This window comes from Vanacampus margaritifer, chromosome 20 (genome assembly GCF_051991255.1).
Source record: "Vanacampus margaritifer isolate UIUO_Vmar chromosome 20, RoL_Vmar_1.0, whole genome shotgun sequence".
NCBI lineage: Eukaryota > Metazoa > Chordata > Actinopteri > Syngnathiformes > Syngnathidae > Vanacampus > Vanacampus margaritifer.
This window is the reverse complement of record NC_135451.1, coordinates 17,737,311-17,757,187: the sequence shown is the minus strand read 5'-3', so window position 1 is coordinate 17,757,187 and position 19,877 is coordinate 17,737,311. Positions and strand designations below refer to the sequence as shown.

General features: G+C 43.9%; 1 protein-coding gene across 3 annotated transcripts in view; it reads right to left on the bottom strand.

The window, feature by feature from the left end:
- The window catches only part of LOC144040208 (cadherin-18), a 142,764-nt gene that overhangs the window by 64,692 nt on the left and 58,195 nt on the right, over positions 1–19,877 (bottom strand). The window contains exon 1 of one of the 3 annotated variants that reach the window (XM_077554195.1): positions 1,691–1,858. The exons of the other annotated variants lie outside the window; for them this stretch is intronic. The gene's annotated coding sequence lies outside the window, so the exon portion shown is untranslated. Of the gene's footprint in view, positions 1–1,690; positions 1,859–19,877 lie in introns of those variants that run through there. 3 annotated transcript variants of the gene reach the window in all.

The following is a 19,877-nucleotide window of genomic DNA, read 5'->3' as shown; positions in this document are numbered from 1 at the left end:
TCGCCAAACTCGCCTCAATTGCGCAATTCCAAAAGCGCGCACAACAAATCCCCCGCAATTACAAGGAAGAAGCAGAAGATAGAAAAGTTGAAATGAGGCAAAATGCGGTCAATTGCTAGTGATGCTAATGCTTGCTAGCATGGGAGCTCAATTTAAATGTGTGTGTATTTATTTTTAACAGAAACATTTTAGAGTTCATAAAATCCAAAATCAGGCCTGGCCAGCTGAAATTTCTTCAACTCCCCAAATTCGGATTTGCCAGAATTGCCCAAAATCCCCGCGTGTTGATTGTGAACCCAACATGCCAAACCTCGCAAGCCTGCTTTCTGTCTATGTGGCATCAGTATTGTTTTTTTCCCCCCCAATGTTTTAGTTGAAACCATTTCAAACTTGATTCAGCCATTCGATAAAATCCGACCACTTCCCAACCTCCATTTTGACTCAAAACCGCTTTGATTCCCCCATTTTGCCATAATAACAAACTGCCACTTCCATCATGGGAATGTCCAGCTTTTTTTTTTTAAAGGGAATTCATGCAGATCTTCCATATTTCTTTTGTCTTACTGTCTTTTTTTTGTGTGTTCAAAGCCAAGTGCAGTGGTTGAAATGTGATATTTTCTCACCACACGAACACTTGGCCTTTGACTGACAAATGGCGGACTCCCTCCCACCTCTGCGCCAAGCGAATGCGCCCCCTGATAGGACGAGCTGTGAAAGTGTCAGCACCCGCAAACTTCTAGAATCGCCCCTGGCCTGGATGACGTCCAATAAGATGTGTTTGTTTTAGAATGTGGACAGCATTGTTGTTTGTTGAGAGAATTCTTAAACGTGTCGAATGACAAAAGGCAACTGATTTTCCACAATCAGCAAAAATCACTGTTCATTTATTACGCCATTCAGCATTAAAAAATAAAAAACATATTTCTAGGCCAGTGTCAATCAAAAGTATCAGCACCGCCTTTCTTTTTGTCATTTTAACTCATTCATCGATGCATGTTTTCATTTCTATTGGGTTTATTTGTTCTTGATTTTCATCCTTTGATTAGAATGTGGTTTTGAACTCATGGTTTGTTTTTTTGCCTGGCGCGTGAGCGAACGTCGGCTCGCGTGGCCGCTGATGAAGTGCTGCGGGTGTACCTAATCAAGTGTCCCCCCCCCCCCCCCCCCCCCCCCCGCCTGCATGAGGAACGCGTTTGCCAAAGTCGTCAACTCGTCTGCGTGCTGCGCCCAAACGCACACGAGCGAGTGGAAGCCAATCAACGTGACGTTAACGGGCGACGGCGGTTGAGCGCACGCACGTGCACACGCACGCGCGCGCGCACACACTGACTGTCAAACGCTGAGGCGTTCTCCCCCTTTTGCAGTGGAGGCTGCAGCATTCACTCGCTCGCTCTTTTTTTTTTCCTTCTTTGCGTCCATGCAGCAAAGCGCGGACGGACGCGGGACATCCTTCAACTCCCGACGTGCACGCGCACAAGCAACTAACCAAGCAGTCGGTCAACCAACCAGCGCATTCTCTGCGTTTGGACACGCGCGCACACACACAGACGATGGAGAGGAGCCTTCATCATCTAAAGGTGTGAAAAGTGCGCACTGTCCTCCTCATCCTCAAGTTCTCCCTCGCAACATGATTCCCTTTTTTTATTTCCACACACGCAGAAAACTTCAATCTTTAACCAAAAAAACTTACCTGTCTGAGCTCCCGCCTAAAAAGCCATCAGATGCATCCCCGGCGTATTTCCCATCATCTTGACGATTGTGACGCTTTCCTGCCTTCCTTCCTGCCTTCCTTCCTGCCTGCTCGCTTCCCCCGCGTGTGTGCGCGCGGACGGCGGCCGCGGGACGAGCGAGTCCAGCCGAAGGCTCCTCCGGCTTCCGATTGGTTGCCGCCCACGTCATTCGACGTTGGAACCCCGCCCCCTCCCCCCCCCACCTCTCTCCCTCGTCCCCGTCTCCCCTCCTTCTCTTCATCCCCCTTTACCTCTCCCCGTTATCTCCTCCCTCATCTGCTCGTCGCTTTCTCTGTTAACACGTGATTATATAAGATAGCAATCAGGAAGCGATATGTTATCCCGTTCTCATTTGACGCACACGCGCGCGCGCGCGCACACAAATTCCAGTTTCCAGACTTTTAAAGGGAAAAGCTTGGAAAGAAACTTTTTTTAAGACAAGGACCACCTGGAAGGATGATTCGCTCTCCAAGTTAGGCACAGCAGCTGCAACAGGTCCCAATTGAGGTCGTTGTATTTACACAAATGTTTGGAATAAATGGGCCATATTTGATCATAACTGCACGTTTCAATAGTATCACTTGATCAAGTCTCTTCTAACATTTGTATCATCAGAGCTGATATTGATATCGGACTCTAGGCTGCAATATGGGTATCGAATTGGAAGTGAAAAAGTTGTATAATATAGTCAAATTTGTATTAAGATTTATGAAGTATATGGGTTAGGAATTTTATTCTGGAACGACAACACAAGGTCAAATCTGTATTGAACAAGCTCTTAGGTCAAACTTAAACACCCCAAAAATGGAAACAACACAAATCAGATGTGCTCGTAAAAAAAGTCAATCATTTTCGAAATCATTGTCAAACATACGTTTCGATACTACGACTGCCGAAGATGTGGTTGTGTTGCAGTAAACCCGGAACACACACGGAGGGCAGTCAGCACATTTTTCTAAAAGAAAAGCAACAACATGTAGCCGGCTTTAGATGTTCCGCTCCTAATTAGCGCAGCACCTTTTCAGCATTTTTTCCTCAGTATTTATTCAGGAAGTCCGATGCGAAGATTCACTACATCAATTTTGCAGCTACAAAAAACAGACGTTGGTCTACTTTGTGTTTTGCTCGTCTCGTTAAAGTAAGATTCCATCCCACCAGGGTGTCTGTTGACATGTTTGCGCCTATCTGCTGAAAAGATAAACAAAAAAAAAACGGCTGTGACAAAGAAGCTGACAATTCAACGATGATAAGATTTCAAAAGCAATCCACTCGTCATGTGCGCTCGCGTCCAGACGCGGCTGCTTACTGAGCTTGTGTTCGCAGGAAGCGTGCGCAGCGTTTGAAGCTCACGCTTTGCTTTGCACTCCTCGCTGATTTCCAACAAGGCTCGGTGCCGCTGCCGTGTCTTGGCGCTGACAAAAAACACTTCCCGCTCAAGTGTCAACACATTTGGCGACAATGACAGGCCGCGGCGACCCGCGGGGGCCTCGCCGTGGCGTCTGCGGCGCGGCCGTCATCTCAGCTGCCGCTCTCATGCGTCGTCGTCGTCGTTGTCGTTCCACGCGACGCGTTTCAAGTCAACGACTCAAAGTCGGACGTTTTTGTTGGGTTGTATGCAGGAATTTATACGGCAAAAAGCAATTAACCCCCAAAAGCAGCGCAGGTTAAAGTATAGGACTACCGTAAATCCTCCAAAATCTGTGCAGGTTAAAATAATCATCCAAACTTTTATAACTCTTAATACAACTTTGCCAAATCCCTCAAATTGAAGTTGACTACCATTAAAAAAATGGGTTAAAATAAGATCCATGTCAACCCTCCCAATTGCATGGATTGAAATAAGATGACCATAAATCAGCCAAAAGTTGCACACTATAAGAAATCTCTGAAAAGATGAGCAGATTACAAAAAATGAAAAACAAATGCTGCACAGGTCTGGCTGCCTTAACATTTCAAATAGGATTTCCATGAAATCCTGCAAAAGGCTTGCCGGGAAAGATTACTGTAAAGCCCCCAAAAGAAGTGCAGGTTCAAGTAAGAATAACAAAGCAAATCCCCCAACGTTGTATAGATTGAAGTACGATGATCATAAATCCCTGAAAAGTTGGACAGGTTGAGAAAACTCCACCGGATGTGAAGTCAGATTGAAATGGGACTACGATAAATCCCACAGAGGTTGCACACTACCGTAAATCCCTTAATAGCTGACCCTATGAAAAAGAAAAGTTGCACAGCTTAAAAAGCAAAAATGACTCACTTTGAAATACGACTAATGTAAATCCACCCAAAAAGTGTGCATGTTTAAGTACAACTACTTTAAAGCTACCAAAAGTATGCAGGTCGAAATAAGACTACCGTAAATGCCCTAAAAATTTCGCATGTTACGCAACTACCGTAAAGCCATAAAACCTTTGGATAAAAAAGACGAGTGTCAATCCGCCAAAACTTGCACGTTACACAACACAACTACTGCAAATCCACCAAAAATAATTCAAGTTAAAACAATACTACTGTAAATGCACTACAAAATGTGCAGTTATGCGACTACCGTAATGCTTTCAAACTTTTAGTTAAAGACTGCAACCGTAAATCCACCAAAGGTTGCACATGTTAAAATACAAAACTACTCTAAATCCAACAAAAATTGTGCGTCTTAACTCATTCAGTGCCAAAAACGTTAAATAACGTTTAGTAAAATCCTATGGAGGAGTGCCAAAGACGTTAAAAGACGTTTGTTTCAAAACAGAGGTGAAACTAACCATTTTCTATTGTTGATTACTGAAAAACGGAATAAGGTAGAAACAAACTTTTTTCTCTGATGAAAGATGAGAGTCCAATCTTTCATTTGGTAGTATGTGTGTTTCCATAGTACAAACACATCATTTTCTGTGGACCTTGAAAGATCAGTCAAAAACGCTTAAATCGGCTGGCACCCACGGCATCCCTTTTCTGAAAACGCCTGGCAGTCAAAGAGTTAATATGCGACTTCTGTAAATGCAGCAAAAATAACAGAGGTTGAAACACGAGTACCGTAAATGCACTGCAAAATTTGCACATTCAACAACGCAACACCATCAAACTTTATGCACGTTAAAGAAGATGACTGTAAATCCACCCGAAAACGTGCATGTTAAAATATGACGACCGGACGTCCACCGGCAGGTAAAAACGAGAGTACTGAAAATGCACTCAAATGTGACTACGCTAACGCCATCAAACTTTAGGTGAAAGAAGACTACCGTAAATCCAGAAAAAAAAATTGCGCAGGTAAAAATAAGACAACCTTAACTCTCTGAAAGGTTGCACAAATCTTGCATTGTGCTTGTCATCATGATGTCATCAAACTTGTGATCGTCCTTCTCGAAAGCTACTGGAACCTTCATCCGATTGCTCACTTCCTGCTCGCCTTTTATGTCTTAACCTCAACCGGCGCTTTCTACTTTATAGATCTTGTCGACCACGCGGCCCAGCAACCCACCCCAGCCTTTCTGTTCTGTAATGATTCCCTCCTCCTCAGCCCCCCCCCCCCCGCCCCCGCCCCCCCCCCCACTCCAATCCACTTCCCAGTCCATGACGCATGGCTTCTCCGTCCTGTTGATTTCTCCTCCACGGTCTAATTGATGAGGGAACACTAACAAGTTGCCCTCCCCTCCCTGCTCTCCATCATGCTGTTGCTCCTCAAGGACCTCTCTCTCTCTCTCTCTCTCTCTCTCTCTCTCTCTCTCTCTCTCTCTCTCTCTCTCTCGCTCTCTCGCTCTCTCGCTCTCTCGCTCGCTTCCACGGAGGCGTTCATTATTCATGGAGTTAGCGTTTGGATCCAGCGAGGGAGAGCAAAGGCAGGGCTGGAATCATGGGCAGAACTCAACAGCTGGCCTAAGGCGACGGCAGGCGGAGGGCGGACGCAGGCCGCACATGACTGGCTGACTAATTGATTGACAGCAACCAGTCGGACCAGGAACATGCGGCGCAACGCCAGCACCCGCGTTCCCTGCATGGTCTAATTGGACTTTCAAATAAGGCCCAAGAAAAATGCAATTTTTAGTTTGCGTTCCTCCCCGAGGGTTTTTCCTCAGGCAATCCAAGTGCCTTTTCTCATGTTGTTGTCCTCCATTTTGCTGATTGCCGTCATTAGCGACACTTCATCTGGGGGGGGCGAGCTTAGTTTGTTTGCGAATCGTTGCCGTAGCAACACGCACGAGCGATTTTCAACTCGTATGATGCAAAAGTGGCATTTGTTCCAAATTTAAAGCAGTTTCCAGGTGTCATGTTTGTGGCCTGTTTTTGTCAGTGTTCAGCCCAAAGCCATGTCTAATCTAAAAATAGTACTTTGGTGTCAAACTAGGTTCATTTAGTCAGGCCAATTGTTCAAAAAAAACAAAAGGTACTTTGCTGCCATCTTGTATTATCTATAGGTAATTACAAATTGTAACCATCAATTATTTTGTGATTTTCACCATTTGCTATCCCGAACAATGGAGCGTCCCAACCTGTGTGCAAATGTCGCTTACATCCGTCACCTCAGGTGCGAGATTTGGACCCAAAAGCAGACAAGACTCGGAAGTTACAAAACGGAGTCTCGATATCCCAAAACAGAAAGTAACACGAAAGAGCGGGGCTGAATGCAGGTGGCCTCGTAGAAAGAACTTGACAAGGAACCCGTCACCCAAAAACTCTAGGGCCGCTGAGCGGCTCCGGTTCGGGTCACCTTCTATTCTATGTGACAGAATAAAGAGCGATAGGACAAAATAAGGGTCCCAGCGCAACCGCATAGCACAGTCATAGCAACGTCATGAAAGAAGGACTGACCAACTCTTTGACTGCCAAAAACGTTAAATAACGTTTAGTAAAATCCTAGGGAGGAGTGCCAAAGACGTTAAAAGACGTTTGTTTCAAAACAGAGGTGAAACTAACCATTTTCTATTGTTGATTACTGAAAAACGGAATAAGGTAGAAACAAACTTTTTTTTATGATGAAAGATGAGAGTCCAATCTTTCATTTGGTAGTATGTGTGTTTCCATAGTCCAAACACATCATTTTCTGTGGACCTTCAAAGATGAGTCAAAATGCTTAAATCGGCTGGCACCCACGGCATCCCTTTTCTGAAAACGTCTGGCAGGCAAAGAGTTAAGTCTTATTTTAACTTGCTCAACTTTTGTAATATGCACACCTTTCTCAGGCTTTCTGGTCATCTTGCTTTCACTTGCACAACTTTTGCAGTACCGTCGTCCGTATAATATCATCAGATTCCCCCGTCCAAGGGTGATGATTTTTTTTTCCGTTGTTTCATCCAACATTGCTTGAAAAATGGAACGATCCATAACGCTTCCCCCCAATAATCCTCACTGCGCTTTCTCTTCTTTTGTGATGTCAGCGACAGCTCATTTGCAGTCTGACACCTTCCGCACTTTCAGCTCTTGTTGCGATTTTCCCGTAATCGGGCTGTCAACACCCCCCCCCCCCCCCAGAACAAGTACGGCGTTCCTTATCTCGGCACGGCGAGTATTGAGCAGTCTGTAGTGAAGCGGCGAGGAGACGAAAAAAGAAGAGGAGGAGCGGCAGGCACACTGAAGACTTTGCCTTCAAAAAGATGAAAGCACAAAAGCGCTTGAATAAAGCCCGGCGCAAAAGCTCCGGCGGGAGGCGGTAAAGTGCTATTAAAACAGTAGTAAACAGCCCATAAAGCGGGACGACGCTAGTAAACGCGCACGGATCCCGCAGATGATTTATGAACGCACGGCGGGAGATCTGGCAGGCTCATGGCGGCGCTAGTCCCGGTGAAGGCAAACGGTTTCTTCAAGCTAACAACAACAAGAAGTCGCCCGCCACACCGCAAAGGTTACTGGACCGTCCATCGATCCCGCCACGGTTTCCCTGACGACTTTTTAATGACAGCTCCGTGAATCACGGCCAGGGGGGCTCATTGCCGCTTTTGTGCTGAGCGGCCTGAGGGGGTTTCCAAAGAAGATGTGCAATCAATACTAGTAATGATCATGCATTTATATTGTTTGATTTTGGTGGCGTTACGCGCAACTACAGATAGTATAAACGGTGCGCGACATCAGCGGTTCCCGACTGTCATCGGAGAAGCGAGCCTTGTCGCATGAACCGATGAAGCCTTCTCAGATGAGAGTTGAAAATGTCTTCCCGTCCATTTGCGAAGGATTCCTTGCCCTGAGAAAGAATATCCACATGCGACCCAAAACTATCATAACTCTTTGACTGCCAAAAACGTTAAATAACGTTTCGTAAAATCCTATGGAGTGCCAAAGACGTTAAAAGACGTTTTTTTCCAAAACAGGTGAAACTAACCATTTTCTATTGTTGATTACTCAAAAACGGAATAAGGTAGAAACAAACTTTTTTTTTTCTGATGGAAGATGAGAGTCCAATCTTGTTTTGGCAGTATGTGTGTTTCCATAGTCCAAACACATAATTTTCTATGGACCTTGAAAGATCAGTCAAAATGCTTAAAATCGGCTGGCACCCACGGCATCCCTTTTCTGAAAACGTCTGGCAGTCAAAGAGTTAACTCACGCCAGCCTGTCACCAAAAGCAAGTCCGTCCCTGTGAGGGGGCGGGCCCTCGGTTTATGGTAGAGTTCCCATCCTGCAGTGGTGACGATGTAACCCGATTTCAAGGTAGGTCGGAACACTCTGGACCGTTCCTAACCGACAGCCACCTGAAATATTTTCTTATCCATCCCTAACCGACTTTTTGGTCTTGATCCACCTGATCTGTCCAATGCACATGATATGGCACTTCCTGTACCGAAATGCGGTGACACTATGAAATTGACCAAAGGAGTATCAAAATCTGAGTAATGACATACAAACCACAAATCCCAAAATATATTTGGACAACGTAAGCTGCAAGTCCGATTGTGATTTCTTATAGCTGTGATGTCAGAGCAAGCATTTTCAGAACCAACCTGTCCTCCACGGTACTTTGAAAACATTTTCTTTCTCGGCAGTTTGTTTTCCTGCGCTTTGATTTCATGTGTTCTCGGTCACATTTGGGCAGTGTAAAAAAAATGGACACGTAGCACCGGAAAGCACGAGAAACGAAATGCAACATGCCGTATTCCGCTTTCAAACGAATTTTGAGGCTGAACACAGCGGAATGCGGCCACCGTATTGGACTTTCTGCCATGTTTTATTTTTGGCGGGTGTTAAAAAGATCCCATTTTGATTCAGAACCCCCACAAACGCTGAGTAAAACGTGATCATTTTTCGATTTAGGCTTTGTAGGAGCCGTCAGTGACGGATTTGTCCAATTTTGGGGTTAGAAAACCTTCAGGGGGGGACGCAAATGGGGGTTCTGAGCTTGAAATCCAAAACATCTTCTCATCTTCGTATTTTGAGGCTGTTCCCATAAAAAAAGTAGAATTATCAGCCCTGCGACAGCCAATCCTTTGCCGCAAGTCAACGTAATCGATAATACGAGCCCTTTGAGTCAAAATGAAGACACTTGCAGCCAAATAATTTCGAGCAGCTCGCTGCTTTCCGCCTCCTGGTGCAAATTCATTCTGGTGCAACAAGGTTGCTTTGTAAAATGGCGGCGTAATGTTGACTTGAACTGAATTGATTTTTACACGGGTCAAAGGGGGTTAAATGTGTTTGCAAACGTCATTAATTCAAATTTCTGTGGCTTCGGAAATTTATTCTCGAGCTGCCGCCTGCCACTCGCGATGAGTCTGCTCCTTCTCGCAAAGCATCTAACTTTAATGCCGGCTCGGTGTTTTCCCACCATTAAAAATCCATTAAGTGCTTGACTACGAGGAGTGCACCCGAGTACGTCCATAAACAATGGCCGACGTGAATAATTGCGACGGCGCCGGAGCCGCGCGTTTCTTTGGTCGTCCGCCCACCAAACGTATCGTTCCTTGTTAGAACGGATGAATCGTCGCACCTCTGATGATTGTGCGTCTCAGACAGCTAGCCACTGTGGGTCTCTTAATGCATGCGGGAGGACGGCGGTACGAGGGGGGTGGGGGGGATGTCTACGGAGGATCCTCGCGGCGTTGCCGGAGGCGGGAGAAGGAAGCGGCGGCAGAAGTTCCAACGTTTCCCACCATTACGTGTAAGCTTTGTGATCTCATTGCTATGAAAATGTGTCCGTCCTGAGAACCGTTGTGAGTCCTCGTGTGGACCAGCGGGACTATTTGATGGCCTGAAGTGTTGTTAATGAATTCACTGCACTTTTTGTCATAGAGACGCCAACGGGGGAAGGTCGCTAGGGGTCGGGGGTCGGGTGGAAGGCGTTAAGGATTTCGTTAGTGTTACCAACTGCGGTTGGGTTCAATTTAGTAATGGTTTAGGTTGATGCTGTCTAGTGTTGGGTTAGATATACCATTTAAGGATGGAGATTGGGCCAGGGTTAGGCTCAGAGGTTGCAGGTTTGGCTTGGGTTAAGTTTTGAAGATTTTTTTTGTTGGGTAAATTTGAGGGTTTTAGGGGTAACATTTTTTGTTAGCCATAGAGATACGATTAGTGTAATTGATTGAGGTTTGGGCTAGTTCTAGACTTGGGGGGTTAGAGGTCAAGGTTACGGTGCACAGTTAGTTATGGTTTGAACTTTGGGTTGGGTAAAATAAAAATAAGGTGATCGATCACATCATGACAATTAGGATGAATTGATACATTGTTTTGGTCCACTGACCTAATTGATAACAACTTCTGTATAAAATATATATTTATTACTCACTATTATAAAATGATGGATTTGAGACAATTCGAGGATACCGAGTAACAGACGGCAACTCCGATTCTATCTGTGTAAATCCGATTCACGCCGGCAACCCTCCGTCTAAAACCACGGCTGCCTTGCAAGCCGTCGCCTCCTTTGAATCATTGATGAGGTCGATAATGTCTTTTTTGCAGCCGCGCATGAAATCCAAGTCCCACCTTTGACGTCCCAAGCGGGCAAAGTGACCGCGAGGCACCGAGCGGGCCCGCAAGAAGAGCTTGACATTTGATCCACCGGCCAGAAACAGACAGGACAGACTTGATGTATTTCATATTTAGTGGCAAACGCGCACGCAACGGGGCGCTCGATCTCGGAGGTCGAAGCTGCTCTGTCGTCCCCTGAACAACTTTTCACTTTTCAACCTGCCCGCCGTGTGAAATGCGAGCGTACAACTTTAGATTTGACGGGATGTGAAGACCGGCTGCACTTGATTTGCGCCTTTTAAGACGGGCCACATACCGACCGCACCGTCTCTTTGGGCCTGCGATGTCCACCGGTGGAAAATAAAGTGGTATTTATGGATGAACATTATGGAAAGTCACGGGTCAAAAGGTTTCACTTGATGGCAGATGGCGTTTGCCGCCGGCTGCGTCTGTGGCTCAACCTTAGTGACGTCCTTCTAACCTTTTCACACTCGATAAACATGACTGCATGAACAAAATACGAGCGCCATTTAATGGCTGACAAAAAGCCAGCTGACCCTACTTATTGGAATGACATACCGCCATTTAAGCAGATATTTTCTCTTGGGTTTAAGGCTCGGCGATTATGGCTGTGGTTTGAGTAAATGTTCTATTACGAGTTATGGGTTGGGGATGCGGGTTCAGATGGTTCCGAGTTTAGGGATAGGGTTCGAGTTTGATTTAAGGGCTGGGAATAGGAGTTGGGGGAAAATACTAATCCGTTTTTACTGTCCGCATTCCCAAGTTGGCAACGTAGCAACTTGTAACATGGATGGACTTTAAGACAAATCGTGTTTTTACTGATAGCAGCTCCAATAAACGATGCATTGCTATTTATGGATGAACATAATGCAAAGTCACGGCTCCAAAGGTTTCACTTCCTGGCAGAAAAGCATTTGCCGCTGGCTGTGTCGATGGCCCAGCTGTAACAGACCATCTCGAAACCTTTTTCACACTCAATAAACACGACTTTATGAACAAAATACAGCCGCTTTTTAATGGGCGACAAAACCCAAATGACCCTACTTATTTTAATGGCATACAGCTGTTTAAGCAGCTATTGTCTCTTGGCTTTCAGAGGTAGAGTTAAGCTTTTAGGGTCTGGGTTACATTGAAGGGATCCCCGGGGTTGTTTCGGGGGGTTTAGGATTAGCATCCTGGGTTCGGGTTAAGGTTTTAGGGCTAGAGTTAAGAGTTTTAAGGTTGAAAGGTTTGGATTAAGATTTTGGGGTTAGGGTTAGAGCAGGCTTCTCCAATCCTGGTCCTCAAGGGCTGGAGTCCTGCAGGTTTCGGATGTTTCCGAACTCCAACACACCTGATTCCTATCATCAGATCCTCAGCAAACCCTTCAGAAGCACGACATTATTCATATCTTTAGAATTGGGTGCGCTGGGGGACGGAAACATCTCAAACCTGCACTATTCTGGGAGGACCAGGATTGGGAAAGCCTGGGTTAGGTTATACGGTTAGAATTAAAAAAATAAGATTTATTTATTTTTAACTCTTTGACTGCCAGACGTTTTCAGAAAAGGGATGCCGTGGGTGCCAGCCGATTTAAGCATTTTTGACTGATCTTTCAAGGTCCATAGAAAATTATGTGTTTGGACTATGGAAACACACATACTACCAAATGAAAGATTGAACTCTCATCTTTCATCAGAAGAAAAAGTTTGTTTCTTCCTTATTCCGTTTTTCAGTAATCAACAATAGAAAATGGTCAGTTTCACCTCTGTTTTAAAAAAAACGTATTTTAACGTCTTTGGCACTCCTCCATGGGATTTTACTAAACGTTATTTAACGTTTTTGGCAATCAAAGAGTTAAAAAAGAGAGAGAGAAAGAGAGAGCGAGAGCAATGATGATGACATGTTGAATCGGGAAGATTACCGAATGAACAATACTGAGCTCTCTCCAAAAAAAAAGAAGAAGGAAAAAAAGAATTAAGGCCTAGGGTTGTGGTTTCAGGATTAGGGGTTGGGGTTTAGGGTATTAGTGTTAGGCATTTAGGATTTAATAGTTTTAGGGTTTGGTGTATGGGTTCGGTTTAAGGATTTAGGACTAGGATATTTTTTTTAAATCCACATCCCTAATTGATAATGTACGAATATCTTCTGGAAAAAAAAAAACATGGACATTTTCCCTATTTTGATCAAAAGATATTGCTGGATTAGCCTGATGAAAAGGAGTCTTGCCGCCGGCTTTGTCTAAAGCACAACTGTAACTGGACGGCCGCCTCGCACCCTTTTCACACTCGATAAAGACGACTTGAAGAAGAAAATACGAGAGCCGTTTAATGCGAGACAAAAACCCAAATGACCCTACTTGCTGTAATGACACGTGGCTGTTTAACAGCTATTCTCTCTTCCCAAAGAAGCCCTTTGTGGGTGTTTTGTTCAGCACAAAAGAAAAAAAAAAGAAAGAAAGACAAGTCCTTTTTGGTTTTCCTCGAATCTCTTCCCTTTTGTTCGTGCGTGCATTGCAGGGACCAATTAAACTAATGGAACTTTTCCTGCTGAACTCTGCATAAGCCCGCCTTGTTTTGGTCCCACACGCACTGTGAACTCCAAAGTGCACTATTTAACACAAAGTGAGTCAAGAGGAAGCCCCCCCCCCCCCCCCCCCCGTGCCGAGGTAACATCTTTAGGACGGGGGCAAAGCGTGACGAAACGCCAAGCGACAGGTGCGCGCTTTTTCCCCATGAACGGAATTTGCGGGAGATGAGACGACGCCGCCGAGGTGCCTGCAGCGCCGGAGGGAAGCGCCAAGTGGAAATTGACACTGTCAGATGTCATCGGCGTGAAGGGGAAAGAAGAGGCAGACGCGCACCTGCGTCACTCCCCCATTCGCCCTCGACGGCGCACCGTGGCAAAAACGCCGAGAGGAATCGCCAGGGCGAGCCGAGCGCGCTGAAATATTCATGGCCTTGCTTGGCGGGCGACGTTCCAGCCATGTCAGGAGACGCCGTATAAAGCTTTCAGAGTTTGCTGTAAATGTTGGATGGCAAATCTAATCATCTTCATTCCGTCGGCAGAAAAATCCTTCTTTTATTAATACAACCGACCTCGTTCTGCACCCGATTTAACATAACAAAAATAACTTCTGTACATAAGCAAAGATGGATGGTTACGTTAGCATGTCATTACCTTAATTTGTTGCCTCTTAGGGACAAACAAACAAAAGTTGAGGTTAATAAAAGAATGTATGCATCACAATGTGCTACAAATGTGCAACAGCAGCACAAAAGTCACAAAATCAACGACGAGTCGACGCAACGATGCAAAACGTGACATTTTGATCCGAGTGGTTTTGCATCAAACCATATTTTATGTTGTGACTGGATCCGGTTTTCAAGTTGGTCTAGGTTTGGTTTATTAAGAAAAAAAAAAACTTTTTTTCCAAACTTCTTTTTTTTTTTTCTCCAGGAGAGCTCAGTATTGTTCATTCGATTTTACATCATCATTGCTCTCCTTTTTTTAAAAAACAAATCAATTAAAAAAAATTAATAAATGTTTTTTTTTTCTTATTATTATTATTTTTAAATATATATACATATATACATATACACACATATATATATAATTTTTTTTTTGTATGTGGGTGAGTATGTGTATGTGCGTGTGTGTGTGTGTGTGTGCATGCGTGCGTGCGAGCGTGTGTGTATTCATCAGTTCACCTAAAGCCCATTAAAAAAAATCCCATACTAATAATATAATATAATAATAAATTGCCAAATGCAGAAACATCAATGTAAGTTATCACGATGTAGTGGCTCTCGCTAACAGACAAACTAGCAGACAAACTTCTTCAACCCCCGTTTTGTTTGTCTAAGTTAGAATTGTCCGGTTGTTTTTGCAATCAACATAAAAATCTTTTAATAATCCAACTGGCCTCGTTTTGTACGAGATTTAACTTTCATAATAAAAACGACTCAGCGTTAATAACCAAAGACAGATGTTTACGTCTGCGTGAAAATTATTTTGTTTTTTGTCTCTTAGGGACATATTTGTCTCTACTGCCTGCCTCTGAAAGCAAAGTTGATCTTACTAACAAAAAATATGTACCTGTACAACAAAATGCTACAAATGTGGCAACGTCTTAAATCTTCTTATTGGTTGTAATCCCTTGTCTAAACCGGCACGCTTGTGTTAGTCTAACCTGAAGGTAGAGTGGGAGGGACGCATAATGGAGGTAGCTAAAAAAAGGACATGTGGTGGAGTAAAAGTTAGGTTAGTAGGTAAGTAGGCCAGATGGAAAGGTGGGCACGTACAGTAGGTAGGAAGGACAAATGGCGAGCTGTGTAGGATGGACTAAAAGGTAGGTTGGTAGGCAAGTCGGTCCGGTGGATAGTAAATGGGCAGGTAGGTAAGTTTTAGAAAGGACTGGCAGGTGGTACCAAAGAGGTAAGAAAGATGGCCAGGTATGTTGATCGCATAAATAGCTATAGTTGAGCCGATAAGTAGGTTGATTGTTAGGCAGGGCGGAGAAAGAGCTAGGCTAGAAAATGACTGTTGTTAGGTAGAAGGTGGATTATGTTGACAAGACAAATGTTATTATAGTAGTTCATGATCCGTATATCGTGTACCGACTGTCATAATCAGAATCCAAGTCAGCAGTTGAAAAGTTTCCAGTTATGTATTTCTGGACTAAAGTCTTAGAAAAACTTTCCGCTATTTTGGACTGTAGGATACCTTTATCTCCAAACTTGTGTTTGCTAGGTGACCTAACAACAACTGACTTACCACATAAACAATTTCAATCTACACTTGTAGCCCTTACTATCGCTAAAAAAAACAATTCTTGTTAACTGGAAAAATAAACAAACTCTGAATATCGACCAACGGTCTAACCTCCTCATAAATCACATTTTAATGGAAAAAATATCTGCCTCAAATAAAAACCAAATATCAAAATTTATAGAAACATGGTCTACGTATATAGAATTTTTTAACCTAATTCCGGTTACTTAATTCTGTCTGTTAGCGAGAGCCACTACATCGTGATAACTTACATTGATGTTTCTGCATCTGGCAATTTATTATTACATTATATTATTAGTATGGGATTTTTTTTTAATGGGCTTTAGGTGAACTGATGAATACACACACGCTCGCACGCACGCACGCACACACACACACACACACACACGCACATACACATACTCACCCACATACAAAAAAAGGGTATATATATATATATATATATATATATATATATATATATATATATGTGTGTGTATGTGTATATATATATGTATATGTATTTAAAAAAAAAAAACATTTATTAAATTTTTTTTTAATTGATTTGTTGGATTTTTTTTTAAAAAAAAAGGAGAGCAATGATGATGTCAAATCGAATGAACAATACTGAGCTCTCCTGTAAGAAAAAAAAAAAAAAAATGAAAAGTTTCCAGTGCTGAAAATGTTAAAGTGTACAAAGATGTACCCCAAAAGCTACAGTGGCAGCCATTTTGTTGTTACATTCAAATGCTGCCAGCTGTTGTTCGTATTTAACAGTTGCAGGGAGTCCCGCAATATCCATAAAAGCCTTACAGACCGAGCTAATCTCCAGCTAATTATTAGCGGCTGTTGCACGTACACACGCTTCCGAGAGTATTGATTTCTGGTTGGCACAACACAATCTCTCTCTCTCTCTCTCTCTCTCTCTCCGTTTATTTCTCGTCAAGAGTCAGTCGGCGTAATCTGGGCGCAACAAGAGGCTCCCCCGTGGAGAGGCGCCATTGTTCCCGAGCACGGCGAGCGCCTTGATCTGTATGCAGGTCCACCTCGAGCGTCCTCATCGCTCACACCGTGTGTTGCTCGCGCTGCAGGCCTCGTTACGTCCTCTAACTCTGAATTCATGGAGCACGAGTCCCACGGCGAAGCCCGCTTTGTTTGGCCCAGCGCGCTTCAAGCTCCAAGCTTTGTTTGTGTCCGAGAAAACTCGTCAACCGGACGTCTGTTTGCGCTTATTGATATCATACGTTTAAATGACGTCCGAGCACCTCTGGAGGTTCTTCTTGCGTGGACAAGCAAAAGGATAACTGTTTTTTTAGCAGCATTGATCTGCCAAATTTGCAGCTAATCAGGCCATTAGCAGCCTGGTGGCCACGTCTAATTGCAGCTTTGGGGAATGATTCCCTTTTTGGCAAGAAGGAAATAGCACAAACATTATTGTGACACGTTTCTTGTGTCTTGGTTTGCATTTTTAGTTTGTGTAGTCCAGTTGTAGCAACTCAAAAGCTAACGTTAGCTGTAGCAACGAATTGTACTTTGTATTAGCAGTTTGTTGGTCTCTTTTTGGGATCATTTTGGCCAGTCAGTAAAATGCTCAATTATTATTATTGTGGCCTACTTTTTTTTTTAATTTGAATTTTGAATCAGTTTAGGATCCAAATAGTTGAATTACATCAACATGCTAAAATGACCCACAGAAGCCAATCATTCTCGTAATGAGCAGTTTCTTGTTATGTAAATGCTATTTTCTGGAAGTAATGAACTTTTGGGCAGGCAGGAATTTTGAAAAAACATACAACACCGAGGACAACCTACGACACGCTGGAGAGACTTTGTCTCTCGGCTTGGGATCCTGTCGGAGGAGCTGATTGAAGTGGCTGGGGAGAGGGACGTCTGGGCTTCCCTGCTAAAGCTGCTGCCCCCCCCGCGACCCGACCTCGGATGAGTGGTAGAAGATGGATGGACCTTTTTTTATGTCTCATTTTCAGGTTTTGTTCCAGCTCCGAAGCCGTTACATTTGTGGGTCAAGCCCCCATTTTCAGATCATTTTTGGATGTTGCAAGTGGTCGCAACACAAAAGCTAATGTGACCTGAAGCAAGCTGATCAGGCTATTAGCCGCCTGTTAGCCTCATCTATTTGCCGTTTTAGGAGCCAACACACTTTTAAGGCTGGCAGGAAATAGCTCAACTAATCTTTTACTCTTTTACTTGACAGTTTGGGTTGTGTTACACCTCTTTGCAAACCCCAATTCTGTAAGAAAAAAAAAAACCCTATGGAATATTCATGCCAGCCTGTTTAGTGCTTATGTAACTTTGCGGGGTTTGGGTTTGAAATAATTCCCGGAAACAGCACAAATATACACAAACACATTTTTTTCCCCCCAACATTAGCCACACAATGCATACTTGACTCGATCTAACAGAGTAGAATCCCTGCACAGGTTCCTTTCAGGCAAAGGCGCTGGCTCGGGATCAAATAGATCAAATGTTGGGGAAGACACGTTTGTGATGTTTTCGCTTAGATGAAGAAGGAAAAAAAAAAAAGACTACAAACAAAGTTCCTGCCTCCCTCGCTGGAGGACAAATTATTATCTAATGAGAGCAACGTTTGCAGATGTTGGAAATAGCTCAATATTTTAAGGCTATTGGATCCTGTGGATGTTTACTTGTGAGAAGCAAACATTCAGGATGCAAGGTGCGATGTGAGGCAGAAAGTGGTGGAGGTGTTTTGCGTGTGGCTGACTTGCTCACTCCTAATCTTTGCGGGACAGATCTGGGATTAGCGAATCGGGAGCACCAGGTAATCCAACCTGTATATGTGTGTGTGTCAGGTCGAGCATGTCGACGCCTGACGCTAAATATGGCCTGCAGCCGGCGGGATAAGCCGATCGCAAACTCCAGTGAGGGGGGGGTGGGGGCGGGTTCGCCCAAACCGGACCCGCGTGTTAGCCTAGTGGGATTCAGAGGTGGCTTCTGCATTTGCGGCCTGGTCCTTCAGTGGAAGAGATACCTGACTTAATCCACCGCTTAATGCCACCACTTCATCACGCCGCAGTTATAGAAACCTTCTATACTTTACAAAGACCAATCAGAGGATAGGGGGGGGGGGGGAAGCTGACGTTACGGTGTTGCGGGCTAAAATAACGAAACACATGAAACACTAAAATTCCAAATAGCAGCGACTAAATTGAGTGTTTACGCTAACGCTGCTGGTAAGACGTGTAAAAGTGGTGGCGACATGACTCCTTCTTGTGATTGCCCTTAGGCACCAAAATTGCATTGCTGAATCAACCTCGTCAAAACAAAATTTGTTTCTGGAATAAAAAATAAACAAATTGTACAAATGAGTGGCAAAGATCCGTTCTGCCCGTCGTCATTCATTTTGCCCGCGACGACCCGACCACCCGCTGCTTAGCGGATTTATCCAAGCCCACCGAGGATCTCGTGACTGCAGAGCGCTCTGCTCTCTTAAGAAGGGTGATAAATTCACGTGAGAGTGCCCCGCTCGCAAGGCTTGTAAACATTTAATAACATGTGATCAATGCGTTGTGTTTACGAGGTCAAACCGACGGCAGTTAAGTGGGGGAGATCCGTCTAGTGAAGAAAAAAAAAAAAAAGACTCGGGAGACCTCCCGAGATTTAAGGCTGCGTATACTTGAGTCGGAATATTTTGTTCTCTGGCTAAAAAGTTTCTCGTGGGAGCAACTTTTCCAAACACTGTCATCGCATGCCAGGCCTCAATTTTGGCGCTCGGACAAAACAGCCTGAACATTTATTGTTAACATTACAACTAGAGATGTTTTGATATCACTTTTTTCACCAATACCTCAAGTATTTTCTTCATTTAACACAATGAGAGAGAAAAAATTGTGAACAAAGATTTTTCTTTCTCCCGCAGATACTGACTGCTATAGCGCTAACTACTGCTGAGGAGGATTTCATTTTTTTTTTGGGGGGGGGGGGGGGGGGCTATCTCCACAAGTATGGTATTGGTACTCGCCCATCCCTAATTACAACAATCTCGTAAAATTTTTACTTTACTACAATTGTGAGAAGTGCCAGCCGATTTTAAGCATTTTGACTGATCTTTCAAGGCCCATAGAAAATTATGTGTTTGGACTATGGAAACACACATACTGCCAAAACAAGATTGGACTCTCATCTTCCATCAGAAAAAAAAAAGTTTGTTTCTACCTTATTCCGTTTTTGAGTAATCAACAATAGAAAATGGTTAGTTTCACCTGTTTGGAAAAAAAAACGTCTTTTAACGTCTTTGGCACTCCTCCATAGGATTTTACGAAACGTTATTTAACGTTTTTGGCAGTCAAAGAGTTAAATGTAAATGTACCCCCTGCACCTCAAAAGTTCAAAAAAAAAATGAAAACACAGATTTGAACTCCATATTGCGTTCATTGCCGTCCATATTTGTGGCGTTATCAGGAGGCGACGACGTCGCTTTTATAGTGTGCTGTGTTAACACAGACTCTG